General features: G+C 40.4%; 1 protein-coding gene across 1 annotated transcript in view; it reads left to right on the top strand.

Annotated features, from left to right (window-relative positions):
* The window catches only part of LOC119646743, a 302,554-nt gene that overhangs the window by 221,437 nt on the left and 62,461 nt on the right, over positions 1 to 18,656 (top strand). The gene's annotated exons all lie outside the window — the stretch shown is intronic.

Below are 18,656 nucleotides of genomic sequence, written 5' to 3'. Positions count from 1 at the left end.
AAGTGCAAATACTATAAGGAGTAGATGGTAAGGACTAGGGTTCTCAACTTATTATTTAAGCAATCACCGAGATATTACTATCGAAATTTTTATTTTGTTTCCATCTTTTCACTTATGAAGGTCGTCTAACGTGCATTGTTACTTTGTAATCCAATTGGAAGAATTCGTGAACCATAAAGCTTGCTATTGAGTAAACTACCTCAAACAGAACCAAATCACTCCTCTTTCCTCATGTTAGGTACATATTCCAGAAAAGTCAAATAAGATTTCCTTTCTCTGGATTAGAATTTACCTCTGGGACAAGTACAATTAGCTTTTACTACGAAGTATTCTGCTCTAGAAAGCACATAATCCAATGAGATTTCACGCTAAGCTGAAAATTCAGTTGAATTCTTTTCACTACACCACATTTTTATCTACTGCTTTTTTGTCCGTAGTGACACGTGCAGTGCATTAATCTAGCTTGGAAGTTCCCTGTACATTGGTTTGACCCTAATTGTCGGTTTAATTTATGAACCCACTCTCAAATCTTTCCGCTTTTACAATACACTAAAGCAACAATTCCACCATGGACAGTATTTCGCTCCGTCATCGAGTGAAGAGTTCGCCTAGTAGGGAAGTCGAAAACTAATCAATCAATTCACAGGAATAAAGTTGCTTTTTTCGATTTTCCCGTCTTCAACATGCTTAAAGAACAATTAACTCTATACGTGCCGTGACCTTCTGATTTACCAAAAGAAGAAAATCAGCCTCTTCATAGGGAGGGTTGGGTTTGAGTGGAGCAGTATTTCCACCACAGTTCCGACTGTATCTCATCCACCGATGTGATATAGTTTCGGGTATGTGCGTGACGTGCTAAAAGTTGGTGGGTTAGTCAATAGGGCAGTTCATTAGCCCCAAAAGGTTAAAGTGATTTGTTAACAGACAACTTATATGTAGAATTCTCAAGGTTCCGGCTACCACATCTGCATGGAAAGTCATCGAGTGAGAGTCACAAATGGAAATTTGAAAACGAAGTTCTCCTGGTAGAGCTTAATTAGTCAATTATTATGCTTGTTTCTTGGGGTATATGCGAGGAGGATTAGTCTCTTTGATTAGGGAAGAAACTGCTCGTTAAGACAAGTCGCCAGTGACGAATTTGAGATGAATTTAATCAACAAACTGAATAATTTCCTAGAATATACAAATAGGAGCATGTGGAATTAGTGAGGGATGGTAGAGATCCAGTGGTTATTGTAGGACTTATACAATGAAATACTAACTCACATAGAATGTTATCGAAATATTCTGAAACCGATTCAACTTTCCCGTATTAATGGATAATGGTTCTTTCAGAAGCTCAACTTGTTAACAACTAAGTAAATTGGAAATATCTCAGTTTTAATATTTCGCGTGTATCCGTCTGTCTGTCACCCCCTATTTACTCATATTTACGACTGAAACTATAGTCACGAAATTTGGTGAGAATATGTAGCCTGTGAATCCCTTTACATATAGCAAGTGGTGTCATTGTCTGTTGGGTTTAAGGGGGGCTCATTATACATGCGAAAATCGGGTTCAAATTTATTTTTCGACCGAATGTAGTCGTGTAGAGTATCATATTAAAGTGCTCGATACTTTTCGGAGGAGAATGCGGGCTCACAATGTAACCCTCAAAAAGTGAAACAGATCTCGTTCTCTAACCGAAAAATCTGAAAAAAATCACAGTGATGCATCTATACGAAATCTACATCTCAAAATACATCCTTTCGCGATATCTGCACTGATAGAGTTAATAACAGTATGTTACTACATTTTAAAAATTTCTCCGAACATCCCCTTAAGTTGATCCTACAAGTGCACAATTTGCAGCAGTATAGGCAATAATATAGGACATCATTCTGAAAAGTTTGAAGTAAGTCCAACCATTTTTATCAAAGTTATAAATGGTCAAAGTTTGCTGCTTCACGTGAATTTATTGCATTCAAAGACATGTATGACGTCATCACCATAGAAAGCGAACTCGTATGAGCGGCGGGCCAGAAGGGAACATTTTAGTTCTCCCTTTTTGCTTTTCTTTAATGATTTGTGCAATTGCTCGAGATAGATATATATATTTGTACATGCCAATGAAGTTTGCTGGTAGTATCCAATCAAAATAGATATGTATGTAAGTTAGTATCAGCGGTATTCAATCGTAAACGTATCTTTTCGTGGAAAGAGTAAAGAAATATTGAGATGCTTTTGATCAGTTGCGTACATGCATATACTGTATGTACATAGATGCGTCAGTGTGTTTGTTTATTTAGGATGAACGCAATATCTGTCTTTAATATGAGAATTACATACATTGTATCTTGGAGTTTGGAAATATATGAAGAAATATTTTGAATTCTTAACTATGTACGAATTGAAAAAGTACATAGAAAGTTTCTTACATAAGATCAGCACAATACTTTTATGCCTGAAATGCCAATTTTGCGGTATACCGACTTATTTATAAACACAAACCAAGTCTGACAGCATCTTCACGGTTCTATGCATTGGGCAACTTAAGTTGAATACAATGATAATTAACAACATTTTTCTTTTTCTTTTCTCTTGGACACTTATTGTCATCTGAAACCGGACGTCTAACATTAGTACTACCACCCTACCCGAATAGTGTTAAGATTTTGCATTATAGTAACTTTTCGCTCTCTACATTCTGAATAGATGTTAGTATCCGATAAGGACAAATGCCCATGTCTGATTTGAGCGTCTTCGACACTTTCAGCAATGCCGAGTACCACTGTTTAGTTAGATTTGCTCTATGTGCCGCCGCTTAGTAGATAGTTAGAAAGAAGCTCCTCGCCAACCTCTTCAATATTCTATAATTGATCATTGCAAATTGCGAAAAGGGTCAGTTACTTCAAGAACCCAGTCTAGGATACTACCCAATCGAAAATCTAAATAAAATAATTAAATTAAATTATATTTTCAACCCAGATCCGTAAGATTTTGCAGTAATATTAGTTTTAATGTAAAGTGGCTGATAAGTCTATGGCATCACCATTTTGGGGGAGAAACCATCAAGGATTATTATATAGCGTTATTGGAGTGTTTGAAAGATGAAATCATGGAAAAATGGCTTCTTTCGCAGAAAAGGAAAGTGTCGTCTCACCAAGACCATGTACCATGCCACAAATTAATTAAAACGATGGAAAAATTGCTTCGAATCGTTTCCGCATCCACAATATTCGCCAGATCTGGCCCCGAACGGCATTTTCCTGTTCTCCAACCTGAAGAGAGTACTCGCTGCGCTAGCGCCAATGAAGAGGTAATCACCGAAACTGTGACCTATTTTGAGACTAAAAACAAATTATATTATAACAAGTCGGAATATTTTTTTTTTTTTGTTATGGATGGAGGTGGAAATCTTAGAAAGACGCTGCTGCGCCAAGTTGCAGCAGTGTATGGGATGCACACTCACTAAAACCACCCCCACTCTTCCGCCGCTTCCCGCGGGACCACCGTGAAGTATTACTTTGCGGGGGAGGCTCTGGTTCGCTATACCAGCTCGTCCATGTCACGTCTCCGTCGCGCCGCCTTCCGAGCTCGATCCAACTCCAGGAGTTTTGTCTGCACCACGGCTACTGCCTCATTTACCGCCATCCAGTTTTCCTCCGACTTCAGCATCTCTTCCACCAGGTTCGAGAGCTCGATGTCCGCCCCTAAGATGCTGTTCAAACTCCTTTTCTGCTGCAGAAATCTGGGACAATGGAACATAACGTGCTCCGGGTCCTCGAGTGTAGCATCGCATTCAGGACAGTTGGGAGACTCGTCCAACTCGAAGCGACGCAAGTACCTCCTATAGCCACCGCGTCCCGTAAGGAACTGTGTCAGGTGGTAATTCAATTCTCCGTGCTTTCGGTTGACCCATTTCTCGATACACGGAATCAATGTATGGGTCCACCTGCCCTTGTCGGAGTTATCCCATCGTTATTGCCACTTCCCACACAACTCTCTCCTGATGGCTTTTCGGAAATCCGCATTCACCTCGGCTGGATTTGCCTTCCGTTTTTCGTAGAGCCAGTGTGCCTCGCTCGCTAGAAGATCTATAGGGATCATTCCTGCGATAACACACACTGCCTCCGTCGACGCCGTCCTAAATGCGCTACACACCCTTAGCGCAATTGGCCGGTATGCGAACATATCTTTCTCCGGTTGACAGCGTGGTTCAACGCTCCCTCCCAGACAGGGGCCGCGTATAGTAGGATCGACCTCACCACTCCCGCGATGACTAGCCTGCGACTATACTTCGGCCCTCCCACGTTAGGCATCATCCTTGCAAGGGATGAGCTGGCATTTGCTGCCTTCTCTCGCTCATAATCCAAGTGTCCCTTGAAACTCAGCTTGGCATCGATCATCACCCCTAGGTATTTGACAACCGATTTTGAGACGACCTCACGATTACCAACCTGGATGGTAACCGTGTTGTTCTTCCTACGGTTGGTAATGAGGACCGCCTCCGTCTTTTCGTCCGCCAGGTCCAGCTTGACCATTCGTAACCATGACATGATGGTATGAATGGCTTCATTTGCATAAAGCTCCACGTCCTCGGGATGCTTTGCAATTGCAACTACCGCCAAGGCGTCCGCAAAACCAATCAGCGTTGTCTCCTCCGGCACGCGAAGGCCAAGCACTCCGTCGTACATTATGTTCCACAGCAGCGATCCGAATACAGAACCTTGAGGCACACCTGCTGTCACAATATACTCCTTCGGCCCGGCGTCCGTCTCGTACCAGAGAAGTCTATCCGAAAAGTAACTCTCGATGAGCCGAGCCAAGTAGCTAGGAACACCCAGTTTGGCCAAAGCGCCCTTAATCCAGCCCCAGTTGGCTGAGTTAAAAGCATTTTCGACGTCCAGCGTCACCAGAGCACAGCATTTGCCCATGGCCATTGCATTTCGAGCCAATTCCACGACCTTTGCTACTGCATCGACCGTAGAACGGGCTCGCCGAAACCCATATTGCCGCTCTGAAAGACCACCCGCAAGCTCGATGAACGGGAGCAGCCTGTTATATATCAACCTCTCCAACATCTTCCCCATGGTGTCTAAGAGATAAATAGGGCGATATGAAGAGGGCACGCCGGGTGGTTTTCGGGGCTTCGGTAGCAAGACCAGCTTCTGCCTCTTCCACTGGGCGGGAAACACTTCTTCCGCCATGCACAATTCGAATGTGCTTGCGAACCACCTTGGTCTGGCCTTGACCGCCACCTTCAGAGCCCTGTTCGGAATTCCGTCCAATCCCGGAGTCTTACTGTCCCCTATACGTCTACAGATTTCCCAAAGTTCCTCTTCGGTAACATCAGGGATCGGGAAGACGTCCTGCTGAGCTGCCAGTTGAGGTTCTCTTTCGTTCTGCTCCTACTGCGGGAAAAGAGTTGTAATTATTTGCAACAAGAGCCGTGCGCATGTCACCTGAGGTAATTTTCGCCCGCGGATCTTCTTCATTACAACTTGGTACGCTGTACCCCACGGATTCGTATTAGCCTCCATGCAGGGCTTCTGGTAGCATTCCCGCTTGCTTCTCCGAATGGTCTTCTTAAGGTTGCTTCGCAGATCCCTGTATTCCTCCTCACGCTCCTGGTGCTCCGGCCTTCCCCTTGTCCTGTGGGAAAGTCTCCTCGCTCGGAGACAAGAGGATCTCAAGGCAGCGATCTCCGTGTTCCACCAGTAGTTTGGCCTCTTGCCGTGGTACAAACGTCGTCATGGCATCGTAGCGTCGCATGCTTCGGTTACACGCTGAGACAGCTGTGTGACCCTTTCCACCGCTGTTCCATCCGGATCATGGGCTTCCTTCAATGCGGCCAGGAATGTCTCCTCGTCGAAAGTTGCGATAGACCAGCCAACCGCCTTAGCCTTTCCACCTCCAGAGCGTCGTTGACTGCTTCCCCGATTCCCAATGCGGAGGAAGATGGCCTGGTGGTCACTGTGGGTGTAGTGCTCACTCACTTGCCAAGCCATCTCCCTCACCAGTGAAGTGCTAACAAATGTCAGGTCAACAATCGAACTCGACCCTCTTCCTCGAAAGGTGGGCACGCATCCAACGTTGGCCAGCATGATGTCCAGCTCCGCAAATGACTCCAACAGAATTTGACCTCTGGTGTTCGTCGATCGGCTTCCCCACTCCAGGGCCCACGCGTTGAAATCGCCCGCAATGATTTTAGGGCTGCGGTCTCTAGTGTCCAACACCCAGACTGTCTAACATCTCCTCATATTGTGCTAAGGTTGCACTAGGAGGAGCGTCGCAGCAGTAAATATGGACACCGTTGCCCTTCGTCCTTATAAAACCGGCTGCCGGGGGGGCCATGACTTCCTGAATGGCCTGTCTTCCGCACGCCCAGATTGCGGCGTTGCCAGACGCATCCACCGCCCAAGTCGCACCGCCGTAGTTTCTGTACGGCTCGCAAATAACCGCGACATCGACATTCGACTCTCGAATGGTTTGCGAGAGCAGATACTGAGCTGCCTCACAGTGATTGAGATTGATTTGTATCAATCTCATTTGCCTGTGCGGTTCAGCTCCCTCCTATATACCGGACATCTGCTACTTCCCGCAATATGCCGGCCGTCCACGCCCTCTTTCCCACTACATAACATACACCGTGGATCTCCGGTGCAATCTTTGATGAGGTGGCCCTCTTCCCCACACTTCCTGCAACTCCTCGACCTATCATGCTGGCTAGTGCATGCCGCCGTAAAATCGCCGAAATCGAGGCATCTGAAGCATCTATTTAGAGATATTTGCTCCCTGAGTCTGCACACGACCCAACCTACTCTTACCTTGCCCGCGGTAATTAACTTAATAGCTGATTCCGCCGGCAAACTAATAATAGCGGCCTGTGTGCCACCATATGCCTTCTTCATCCTTTTTATGGCACTCTGGTCTATATCGTCAAGATGTCCTCCCGTGAGGTGACTTCATCTAGGTCCTTGCATTCAACCACATCTCCTGTTTCCGAGCTCTTACCTCAGCTTCCTCTCCAAGTACACAAGTCGGAATACTGGAACTTGGCTTTCGGGTATAAAGGTGTTGTGTTCATCTTACGTGAGAAACTTTCTATGCACATTTTTCCATTCGTATATGGGTAAACAACCAAAATATTCCTGCATATTTTTTCAGATATTATATTCACCCTAAATCAACAAACATTGCTTATTACCGAATACTCTAATCTATATCCATGTATATGAATTAATCGTACATCTATTTTCGATTTACTTCATGCATAAAAGCATACATATGTACATATAAAGTGCGTATATTGAATGCTGCTTGTTCAATCTACAAATATATACATCTGAATTAAGAACTACCCCAAAGCTAAATTTATATATACATATAAATACATACATATGGCTGGCTTAAGTAATTGATATTGACATAGAAATGATTAAACTAGCCGGAATACCGGAAGCTGGACGCCTCAGGTATGAAAGGTTTTGTGTATGTCTTTTATAAAGCCATCTGAGTGTGCATTTGTCCCATTAGAACGCATTATTGTGTGATAAAATCCACTTTCGCGTGATAATGACATTCAAAGTCTTAAATTTGCACAGAAACGGCAACTTTGACCTGTTATAATTTTGTTAATAATAGAGCAATTTCCACCAGGGAGGATCTTGCTCTATACAATAGGAGGTTCTTAAGGGGGCTTCGCAGTCAATTACTATTGATGTACTATTATTAACTTTATTTGGACAGAGAGCAACCTCCTGATTTTTTCAGATTTTTTGGTTAGGTAATTTCTGAGAATGGGTCCGTGAGAGAAATCATCACTTTCGACTCCCGGACTCCCCACCTTTCCAACTAATGTCAAAAGTAGGCCCGGGTTTGGAAAGTACTAACCAAGACCCCACATGACCATATTTGGTGAAAAAAAATGTACACCCTCCCTTTGCATGTATGGGGACCTACCTTTAATTCGACGCGGAATGATGTAACCACTAAAATTGGTGTCAATTGTTATAGCCGTCTCCGAGAAATATGCGTGTGACGTACAAACAGACAGTAAACCAATTTTAATAAGGTTTTGTTTTACACAAAACTGAAACGAAATATTTTGCTGCGGATCCCCATTCATATGAGCTCACTTTATTGTGGTATTGAGGAATCGATGTTAGTATGCCGTCATACACGTTTTAGAATGCACGAAATTCACATAAAATGTAAAAGTTTCACCTTCTAGAACTTTGTTAATAATTATTTTCTTAAAATTTCCCAAAATTATGTCTTATGTTATCCCCCATGCTCGTGCCAAATTTAGAAGTTCTAGCATGAACTGAAAGGGGGTTCCGGCTAAATTTAAAAAAAAGCTAATATACTACCATTAACTTCATTTGCGTAGATACCGGAACGGGATGTAATTTGAGATCTGGATTTCGTTTAGATACAACTCTGTGATTTTTTTCAGATTTTTCGGTTAGATAGGTTCTGAGAACGAGACCTTTAACACTTTTTGAGGATCAGATTTTGAGCCCTCATTCCCCTACGTTTTAACCGAGATCAAATATGGGACCAGTTTCGAAATGTACTAATGGAGCCCTTTCATTTGATACCACCAACATCAAATCGAAGCTATTTCGTATCAATGTTCTGTTTGTGCTACACTAAGTGACTACAATGGATTTCTGGCCTGAGCCAATGTCAACAGAAAAAACGAGGCATATATCCTTGGAAATCTATTTAGAATAGAAGAGGTAATTGGCACTGCATGGGTGACACATTGAAAAAGGGTAGCAAAAAATAATGTGTTATACCACGTAATTGCCCTATTCCAAAACGACCGGGGAGTAGGTTACGTTAAAACCACGTGGCGCAAACAGTTTAGAGAGAGTGAAAGTTTCTGGAAAAATTCTGGGAGAAGCTAAAGCACATTGCCAGGAACTAACAATGACGGAGCGAAAGTGTGGTTGAAATACTATGCCCCACACAGGTGTTCACGTGGACGCCCCATGGACATCCGGATTTCTTTTGAATTGTTGTACCTAAAACATTTTCCCTTTTGCAGTATGTTAAAAATTATCTTCTCTTCCTTTTTCGAAACGATTGCAGTTTCCTAAGACTTCTAGATAACAACCAACTCGAAATTAGCATAAACTGCAGCAGACATCTAGAATGCACAATTGAAAAGACCATCAGTTTACCACCCCCGTTTTGAGCATCAGCTGGATGGCGGAAGTGGCTAGGTATTGAACTTTGCTGACTAAAGCTACCCACAACTGAATAAAGAGGACAAAACACACAAAAGAAGCGTCACAGTCGATTTTGAAGATGCTATTATCGGCCGGTTATGCATAGCGCTGCAATGCTAACAACATTTCTTCATTTTGTACTCGGACCTCGCAATCGAAAATGTACCTAAAAGCTGTTTGCTATATAATAATAGTACAGTGCTAAATAACGAGAGAAGTGCTCTCCAGAGTCCTTCTACGCTACCACGCCTGAGGCACATAGCTGAATCTGAATAAATCAGAGTTTTTGACGACCGATCCCAATGAAGCAGAGACTATAACTGTCGGTGACATCGACTGTGGAATAGGAGGAGAGGAACGAAATGGGGCGGTAATTCTCAGTATATGGTCATGACCTTCGTACACGGGAATCATTAGAGCCTCTTTCGATCGACTAGGGAAATGGCAACCTTGGAGTTCTTGTTAAAAATTGTTCAGTAGGGGATAAAAAAATAGGTTGCTTTCAATGTCTGCACTGAGGGTCTCGCCTGAGAATGATGTAGGGATGGATATTGTAAAAGATGGATGGCAGACTGTCAGCACAGAAGTTGACCACCTTTATGATTTCAAAAAGTTGGTAGGAGACATTATGGGTTCCGGAAGACGCATTTTTTTCTGAGCAGTTAGAGTTTGCTTTTTTGCGATCTTTGGAAAGTTCCGCTTCCCAAAGTATTTAATATGAAATGGTAACATCCCGGCCCTCTACCGTAACCGATACTTCTAAGTTTCATTGACTGATAATAAGATCAAACTTCGTTATTGCTCACCAATTTCTGCCATTCTTAACGTAAAATGTTTCAATTCCAAAAGGACTGAAGTAAAGGGAAGTTACCAACTGGCCTCGCGTATAGCCAAAGAAAAAGTCATAGTTCCATGATTTTCCGCATGAAATTTCATAAATGAATTCGCGTGAATTTCAAAATTATCGTAATTCATCCATGATTACATTTGGCTTATCTGTCTGACTTTTGGAAAATTGTTCGTAAATTTTCGCGATAATGAAGTTCAATGATATTTGAGCTGGCTGAACAGTTTTTTCTGATAAATTTCACAGTAAATATGTAAGTCATATTTCAGGAGGGCGGAAAGTGCTGAACTGATAAAACATATTTTTGGCATATTTATCCCGAAAATAGCTACACATCCTTTGGTTGAGATACTCAGTCAAAGTGTAGGCAAGAGGCAGGCGTTGTTATGTAAATTATGTATGTTCGCTCGGCAATTCGTGCTGATAAAATACACAATACATATTCGATTTCATGTCACTCCATTCTGAAAATTGTTAAAGTAAAACCGAGACATTAATATCTGTCCGCAGATAATTATTCCTGTTGCCTCATTGTGATATCCCTTTCCATATGACGAGGACGCACTAAATGCTGATAAAAAATCTCTGATTATTCTGCTAGCTATAATTAAATTTCGCTATCAAATGTATCGAATATCAGGCTTAATTAAAAACGTATTGCCGTTCCAGCGCTTGAATGACTGCTTCCTCCCGAAACTATCTATCAGGCTCGGGAACAGCGAAAAGCTAATCTATGTCAAGTAAATTCCAGTTAAAACTAATTAACGTTATTAATTCCAAATTATTGATTTCTGGTTTATTTTTGAACGATGCCCGGTTCGTTGGCAGAAATACATTTATGCGAATGTGAGGGTGCGTGTGAAGGGATGGATCAGAGTGTGGAAGAGCTGCCACTAAATATAATCATATCACCCACTCCTCTGTTAGGATCCGCCTCCGATTTTATTTCCACTTGTGTACGCTTGAAGGTTGAATAGTTATCAACCATTTCGAGTTTTTGAGGGACGTAATAAAGACTTCCAAGTAGAGCTAATGGTGCTAAATGGACTGTGCGTACGTAGAAGTATTCATTGGCATTACGAGCAGTATCCATACAATAGAAAGGACTTCGTTTGCCGTCTCCTTACAAAGGCCATATAGGTAGCAATGAGAAATGCGTGTGAGGTGGGCTACTCCAAACTATCATTAATCTTCTAATCAATCTTTCCCACATCCTGCTCCGTTAGTCTCGTTCACTACATCCAGTCTGATGTGGAGAAGCTGCAGGCAGCCGGGTGAGAGTTGTGTATTTTATTCCCCAAACTCGTACCATCTTCCGCATACGATGCACAAAGAGAATCTCGGAGGAAGGATGTGCTCGAGAAATGAATGAGAAAAGATTATACAATTTGCTCAAAGTGTGATTGCGTCGTTATTCAAGAGAATTGTTTAATTTTTTCTTGCTAGTGTCAATCTGTCAGTGTGATGCCAGAAAAAGATTCTACCAGCAACAGTTGAAAAAATTTGTTTAAATCGCAAATCTCGTCTAAAGTAATGCGTGTTCGTAGCATCTTCAAAATCAAAACGTATTATTAATCATTTCTTTTCTGCATTAGATATAATTTTTGCAATAAATACTCAATCAGAGTCGATTTTTAAAGGCCTAAATGCCTAACAGCGATGGATAGACATACCGCACAATGATTTAAAATGCACCCGGACTGAGCTTACAGCCGAGAGGATCGGCGAGATCGGTCCAGACAAACCGACCGCAAAACCCAACAAGACGAAGACTAAACAAGTCGGTATGAGGTGGATGGTGGTTCCATCTATAAATATAGCTATTTGTGTTAAATACTCCAGACATTAAATTCGATATGGTAGTGACATTTTATCTCTTAGGGAGTAGTAATTTGGCACAAAAGAGGCAATTTTGGGCTCCTGTAACTTTGGGGCTGATGGTATTATTTCCAACAAACTTTCCAGTATGCTGCTCCACGGTAATATATATAACAAGAGGAATGGATAATGGACTTAGGATAAACCTAAGGGGGGTGCGCAGTAGATTTTCAAAGTATAATAATGGACTGTTATCAACTTTTTTTTGGGCAGAGATTCGATTTCGATATCATGCGTGGAGCATCATCATTTTTTTCATATTTTTCTCTTGGCTGGTTTCCTAGAATGGGTTCTTAAACTAATTGAACCCTAACAGAACCAGCATTGCTACTGAAGTTTTTATGCGTTTAGTTTTATGCTTATTTAATCGCGTCATTGGCAAGACAGTAAAACCCAAATCTGATTCAGCTATTGTCCCATATCATGCAGATTTTGGATCTGGCATCCACTGTGACAACATTAAGTCTTAGAGAACTCATGCGCTGAGCTCCTTAACAATCTACAGTTCGCTGTCCAGAAAAATGTCATTGATTTGATTTGATTTTATTATTAATAGTGCCATACTTCTAAAATTATCACGTAAATTTAACTATATTTAGCTTAACTAGCTTAATTTCATTACAATAGGAGGAGGAAGAGGAAAAGAATGGCAGGTTTATATTGGTGCTCACAATTTGCCGGAGGCTTAAGAATGTGGCTAATGGAGTTCCTACTTTGTTAGTATAATTTATACCTTGCAAGTGGGTGTTGAGTGAATGATTCTGCCTTTTTTCGAAGGTTTTATTTTTGCTCATCGGTAAACTTCCGCGCTTCGCTGTCTCTGTTACATTTATTATCTTAGAAACGGTTACTCCTACACTCCACTTTAAGTTTAAGGGGAGAGGGTGGCCCCATACATGCAAAAGGGGGTGTAGTACTATTTAGTAGTACTAGTACTACTACTTAGTAAGTAGTAGGTACTTGGTTCATAGTACTTTTTGAAACCGATATTAGTTTTGAAATTTTTTTTAAGGGAAGAAGTCTGAAAAGCTTCGGTTACTTTAAGGACCCGTTTTCAGAAACTAATTAACATACTAATATTTGAAAAAGAATATGGTGCTTCATGCACATGATATCTAGGTCCCAAAATACTCTCCATACCGGTCCGGTTTCATTATTAGTATATTTTTCAGAAAATGCCTGGGAAACCCCCTTAAGTTTATCCTAGAGTCATCAAGTTTGGTATTAATAAGGGCTTACTATAGAGCACGATACTACGAAGTTTGGTGGAAATCCCACTATTCTAGCTCAAAGTTGTAATTTTTGTGCAAACTTATTGAATTCGAAGACTTTGAATGTCAGTATCACACTAAAGTGCATGAGCTTACAAACTAAATGCATAAACATTACGAGCTACCATAGGTATAAATGGGACAAATGCCTACTGAAATATGCTTATATAAGCAATACACAAAACCTTCCTACCTGAAGCGTTTAGCTTTCGCTTTCTCAACTTGTGATTGAAAAAAGGATAGTTTGATGATTTTAAATAATAAAAACTTTTCGGGAACCACTTGTACCCTTGATCAGTAGTAACAAGTGTCCTTTTTAGCTTGTTAGCGCTGATGAAGAGAACAAGTGGTTCCCGAAATATCGGCATTTGTAAAAAAAAAAATATCAACACTAGCGAATAAGAAAAAACAAATTTTCTATTATTTCAAATAATTAATCGCTGGAAACACCCCATAGATAGTCTGATGAGTTTCCTTTGTCCTGGTACGAAACCTTCGCCTTGATAATAGCTATTACTTTCTTGGGAGTACGTTTCTGCATTGAGTATCCCCGTTGCATTCCATGTTCACGCTGTTGAAGTTATTCTCAGATTGGATGAAGAGAGGAAATCTGAACTCCGCGTACAGTTTCAAAATTATGCGCAGGATATTGATATGGTTAGTGCGGGAGGACCCAAAGAGAAAACCAAGGGAGAAGATGTTTCTTGATACGTTTCGGGATTATTTCAATTATGATTTTCACAATGGCAGGAGGACGCAAATACCCCTTTTATTATCGTCATAAAGACAAATATCCTTTATTGAAATTTTCGCAATTTTCCCTTTTCTATTCTTTAGAGAAAGTCCAGAATTCCCACGATTTGCTTGCAAGCGGAAAAAGCAGCTCTGCAGAAATTGCAGGTGCAGTGATGAACAGCTACCCGTGGATATGTTCAAACCCATCGGCTTTACTCCTTATGAACGCATTTACGGGTCGTAATGATTTCAGTTCCAATTGGGAAAGCAGGCTGTAATATGTTACGGTGACTAACCATTGTATGCATAATGGTCATTAACACTCCGAGGCGAGTTGTTCCAAGTATTTGCCGATCAGGAAGATAGCTATCTTACTATTGAGCGACGGCTGGATCATCGTAGCACCCTGACTCCACGAGAAGCGCCGGGCGTACTACGCACAATCGAGGCCGGTATGCTCGTACGATGTCGGTCGGTTGAATTTTGGAAAACTTTTCTTCAAAGTTTGAATGTCAAAAATGTTGCATACGCCATGAAATTTACAAGTTTAGCGGAAATCCTATTATAGATAACGGACAGTACGTCAGAAATCAATTGCAATGCAAAGGTTTTCTGTCAGCTCAGTTCATAAGTTCTTAAAACTTGCGGATCTAATGTTTAAGAAGAGATCCACAAAGTCTTTCATAGCCGATGCACCTAGATTGTTGCGTTGCTTTGTATTTTCATTCCTTTTTAAGGTTTTGTATGAAACAAAACCTTATTCAAATCGGTTTACTGTCTGTTTGTTTGTCTGTTACACCCACTTTTCTCAGAAACGATTCTAACGATTAAAACCAATTTTGGCGAGAAGGTGGGAATTGTAAACATATGTAAATGTTACATGTTCTCTGTGTAACTTAAGGGGAGGTCTTTATATATGCCACATGGTAGGTAATTAACTGTAAAACCTCCTTAACTTCATTCTTCATCATACATGATGAATAATGATCATGATTCTACCAAATTTGATGGAAATCGCACTATTAGTAACAAAGTTATAGTAGTTCTGATTGTCGCTTCTGAGAATATTGTGACATGATATGTATATGCATATACATTACGTGTTAGGTACAAATAGAACAAATGTCCACTCAAATATTTTTATATTAGAAGCAAACAAACCCTTTCATACCTGAAGCGTCCAGCTGCCGTTTGTCAGATGTTCCAAAGACCTGCAGTGGCGTCAGCCGTCATCATGTTATAATCTTGTGTACCAAATAGACTCTAATCGATAGAGTAAGCAAAAGTATGCAAGAGTTGATCAAATAGCTAGTCCAGGAAACAAATGCCATTGGGTGTCCGTACTACATTTGTGTTTTCAACAGAAAATGCGGAAGCCGCGATAGTAACATTTGTCTAATTTTTATTGTAGTATAAGTTAACTGCTCTGGTCGTTGTTGATGTTGACGGCTTATCCGCAGAGACTTCTAAGTTTCTCCTCCAATCAGAGGAACAGCTTATTAAACCGTCAAATATTTCAGTCTTATTTGCTCCGGGACTTCAGAGTTCCAGAGAACGAAGTAATAAGAAATATATTCCTTATCCAATCAAGCGATTGGGCATTATAAAGTATAGCATCTGAAAGCAAAGGTTCCGTATTATTTCCAGGAGAATACAAAAATGGAGGCAAACGTTTGTTACAGTTACACCTTATTCCGGTAATACAATTTTCGAGGATTTATTTATATGTATTATATGATACATTTTTCCAGCGCAGAATTTGCAGCATGACCTCTCGAGTGTTGAGAGGGGGTGGAAGGAGGGATACCGCCCGGGCCTGCAGCATTCTACTGGAGGTGGGGGAAAAGACACATTAACAAAATCAGGTTTACTTCAAATTGAAATTGAATTTCAGATTCAGTTATTCGAGAATAGATATGCTTTTTACGGTTTTGTGTGAAACAAAACCTTGTTAGAATCTATTCAACGTCTGTCTATTTGTCTGCCTGTCACGCCCGATTTATTCAGAAACGGCTGAATCTATTGTTATCAAGCTTGTTGAAAACGTGTGGTCTATGAATCCCTTTGCATATAGGAGGGGCTTGCCATATATGCGAAAGAGTGTAAATTTTTTTTCACGGAATTAAATCATATGGGTTATCAAATGAAAGGGTTTGCTTAGTACTTGTTGACACTGATCTTATTTCTGATATCGGGTGAAATAATAAGGAGTGAGGGTTTCAAATGTATGGCCCGAAAAGTGCAACAGGTCTCGTTCTCAAAGCATATCCAACCAGAAAATCTAGAAAAAATCGCGACTGGGCCTCAAAATACATGCTATTCCAATACCTGCACACAGAAGTACAAAATTTGGCACTGTTATAAATAAGGATAATATGCACGATTTTGTCAAGTTTGAAGGGTGGGGTAGAACAGGGTTGAGATGAAAAACAACTTTAACCTCTCAGAGCATGAACCAAATTATATTGTGTTCCGAGGTTTTCAATCACGTTACGTCACAAGAGGCACTTTGGTAGATGACTTCCCCATAGATGACTTTTAAAGTTTATAGCTACAGTAGTGGTCAATACTTTGAAAACTTCTCCGTGAAGAGAACCAAATGCTTGTAAAACTTTTATTTTTTGATGTATTTAAAAAAAAAAATTGAAAATTTCTGTATATTTTTTTGCATTGATGTTGTTGCTGTGAATCTAAATTTTTAAAAAAATAAAAAATTCAACAAAAAATGTAATCGTAGAATTTTTGACCAGTCAAAACTTTAGAAACTTTTTTTAACGTTGGATATTACAGTTTTTAAAAGATATCTCATACTAGAACACTTTCAAATGAGATAAAGAAACTAATGATAAGCGCAATCGAGAATGGTAACACTTTATCAGAAGTCGAAGTGCTTTTTGGTGTCACAAAGTCTGTGCTATGGAGAGTCCGTAAAAAACGGAAGGGCATGAGTACGGTAGACCTTCCAAAAGGAAGTGGATGCCTAACTAACTTAACAAATCAATGCGCAGATCCTTGGTTAACACTGCGCAAGACAATCTGCACAAAAATAGTACACATTTTCGAGAGAAGCTGCTGAACTTTACAATGTTTAAATATCGACACCAGCTGCTCAGTGTCTTTTGCGGTTGTGAAACAATTGATTTTTACTAATATGGCCTCATTATAATAACTTCTAGTGGAAATGGACTAATGGGATGACAGCCATCAATAAAACCTGGGCTTTCGAATAAAAATATGAACGAAGAAAAAATTTGCGGAAACCCATAAAGATAAGTCTTAAGCTAAATATCTTTGGCACTGATGGAATTAGATATGTTCGTCATCCAGGTGGAGCCTGCAACGATCTCAAGTACCAAGTACCCATACAGAAGCATGGGGATGGAAGCATAATGATCTGGGGCTGATATCAGTTTTGTGTGAAATTTTCGGCACTAACTACATTTCTTATAGGGTGGCTTTCTTGTGATGGTGTTGGTCCATTTATTCAAGTTGAAGTAGGTATGAGATCGCGAAGGTATTGTGAAGTTTTGGGAAAGTACATGTAATAGCTCATGACAAGACGGGTCCAAGTTTGTTCAGAATTGGCCAAATGACAATTTGAGAATTTTTCATAAAGCTAAATTATAACGATCCGATAATTTCGTATGTGACCTATTGTTTGCGTGTAGTAAATAACTCTTCATGCAATTTCCTATTTACTACTGTTGAGGACACAAAGAATGATCTTTAAGCGATTCACTAGCACCCTCCCCTATGACTGAATGACTGAATAGTGTACCAAATTGCTATGACAACCTATGCTCAAAGTGTTTACATTTCAAGTGAATTCTAGCGAACCTTGAAAAACGGAAGCGAAGTCTATTTCTACGACCTACAGCCTCAAGCGTCAGATGCCGAGACAAACCAGGCATCAAGTAAATCTGCATGAAAACAAATCATTATTCAATTTTCCAACGAATAAAAAATTCATTTGTGTTTGGCACTTCTCTGGAAATCGGATTCCGCATACCAGACATGCTGGCATGGGATATGTTGCAAGTCGTTTCGTAATTAGCATTTCCAGAAACTGATTAGGGATCTATAATCGGCATGCCAATAGATTCTGAAATGTTGGCGTTTGATTTAGTCCCAGGAATGAGGGGGAGCAACATCCATTGTTATTTTTGTAAAAGTATTCGTGACTGACTCCAAAGGCTTATGCTTCCGATTTTTGTTTACTTTGGAGTAAATGCGAACGAGTTGAAATTCTATACAAATCAGATCAGCTTTTCACATTAAAACTGAAATCGTTTCCGAGGAAAATCTCCGAGTGTCTGCCAGATGCATACTCGCTTCTATTGCATTCTACGTTAATTAGTGTTACGTTGGCCTACTTATATGCGAACAAATTTTTGTCCACTTTATGGACTCGGACTCAAAAATATAGACTTACTCGCATCCAGATCTTTGGATGTTGGACTTCACTGAAGTAGTCTAGGCTTCTTTGTTGGTTCGATTTGTCTAATGCCCTTGACGAATAATATGTGCATAAATATTGTGGTTGAAATTCACATAAACTCATCCAAATTTTTGATTAAATTGTCAAAATTGTTGACCCTGTTTTCTTAATTTTCATATTTTTCGTAAATCTTGTATATTACCATTCTTTCTTAATAAAGCTAGAACTTGGAACTATTTCACAAGCAGAATATAGGATATTTTAAA

This window comes from Hermetia illucens, chromosome 1 (assembly GCF_905115235.1).
Source record: "Hermetia illucens chromosome 1, iHerIll2.2.curated.20191125, whole genome shotgun sequence".
Taxonomy (NCBI): domain Eukaryota; kingdom Metazoa; phylum Arthropoda; class Insecta; order Diptera; family Stratiomyidae; genus Hermetia; species Hermetia illucens.
Note: the sequence above shows the minus strand (reverse complement) of the source record. Positions and strands in the feature narration are given on the sequence as shown.